Source organism: Chiloscyllium punctatum, unplaced genomic scaffold (genome assembly GCF_047496795.1).
Source record: "Chiloscyllium punctatum isolate Juve2018m unplaced genomic scaffold, sChiPun1.3 scaffold_645, whole genome shotgun sequence".
In the NCBI taxonomy this organism is placed as follows: domain Eukaryota; kingdom Metazoa; phylum Chordata; class Chondrichthyes; order Orectolobiformes; family Hemiscylliidae; genus Chiloscyllium; species Chiloscyllium punctatum.
The window spans coordinates 77,501-78,933 of NW_027310379.1; the positions used below are offsets into that span (position 1 = coordinate 77,501).

General features: G+C 65.1%; 1 non-coding gene across 1 annotated transcript; it reads right to left on the reverse strand.

Moving 5' to 3' along the window:
• Positions 1 to 485: 485 nt before the first annotated feature.
• On the reverse strand, positions 486 to 639 carry LOC140473588 (5.8S ribosomal RNA). Its single transcript, XR_011958449.1, has one exon. It is a non-coding gene; the product is annotated as a 5.8S ribosomal RNA (ribosomal RNA).
• Positions 640 to 1,433: the final 794 nt, after the last annotated feature.

Below are 1,433 nucleotides of genomic sequence, written 5' to 3' on the forward strand. Positions count from 1 at the left end.
TCGAGTCGGGTCAGCGTGTCAAACCGGCGAGCTCCACGGTCAGGCCGGCGGCGCACCAGCACCGGACCTCCGCGGCTCCCTTCACTCTTTCCACTGCCAGCCAACCGAGAGACGGACCCAATGCGGACGTGCAGAGCTTAGGCAGACCCCCCCACTGGAGGCTCAACACTTCGTGGCAGCTCCGTGTCCCAGAGACCAGGAGGGTTGGCACACACACACAGTGTGAACCACCGACAGCCATTCTGGGACCGGTGACAGCCGTGCTGGCCCCACTGCCACGACACAGACGGACGCCAGGCCGCGCTCCCCGGCGGGGGGATGGCGTCGAGCCTGACGAACGGAATGTGCAGGGTGGGGGGGAAAGGCCAAGCGCTCCGACGCCGGAGGGCTCCGGAGTCTGAACTTAGGGGGACAAAGAGGACGGGTCCTCTGCGACACCCCAGCCGCGCTCTCGCCAGCCAAGGCGAGTGCGATTGATTGCCAAACGACCCTCAGACAGGCGTGGCCCCGGGAAGAACCCGGGGCCGCAAAGTGCGTTCAAAGTGTCGATGATCAATGTGTCCTGCAATTCACATTAATTCTCGCAGCTAGCTGCGTTCGTCATCGACGCACGAGCCGAGTGATCCACCGTCAAGAGTTGTCTGAGTTTGTTTTAGGTCTCTCCCTCGCCAGAGGAAAGCGACCCGGACCGCACATACGCTCCCCACCTTGAGCTACAGCCACCTGCACGCCGGCGTGCGGGCGGAGCAGGGTGGCGTGAAGCGATGGGGAGCACCATCCTGGTGCGGCCCGCAGAAACATACGTCTATTGGGGGGAGGAGGACAGGGCGCCCAAGAGGCGATGCGTGCCCCAACGCACCGCAGCGACGGAGGCAGGATCACCGCCACCATGTCGCCCGCCTAGTATCACGAGGCGTGCAGCAGCTTTGCCCTAGGAAAAGCAGAGGCGGGAACGGGCACCGGCCATCGGTTCGGCAGCGTCACTGACGCGTGCACGTGGCGGCGTGTCGGCGAGCGGACTTCCTGCGAGGAGGCGGGGGCGGCACTCGCCCGAGCAGACGCCCGCCCGGCCCAGCCACCGCCGAGGTGGACTGGGAGTCGCGGCAACGGCTCGTCATACTCGTTCCCACACTCACAGCGCAGCTTGCCCGCAAGCCACCGACCACCGATCGACGCCAGGCGCCCCGACCGAGAGCGGGATCGCTCGTTCGCCCTGCTGGCAGTTCGCTGGGGATCACTACTGCACGGAGCTCGGAGACCGACGGGCGGCAACTCGAGAGTCTTTAAACCACCACCCCCATCCCGCAAGTGCAAAGAGGCTGTATACGCACAGACGGGTGAGGGGAATAGGTACCCCGTCGGGTTTGAAGGGAGCGTGACTAGATAGCAACGATGTAAACCCAGCCGATTTGGGAGCGAAAGACCGGCGCCTG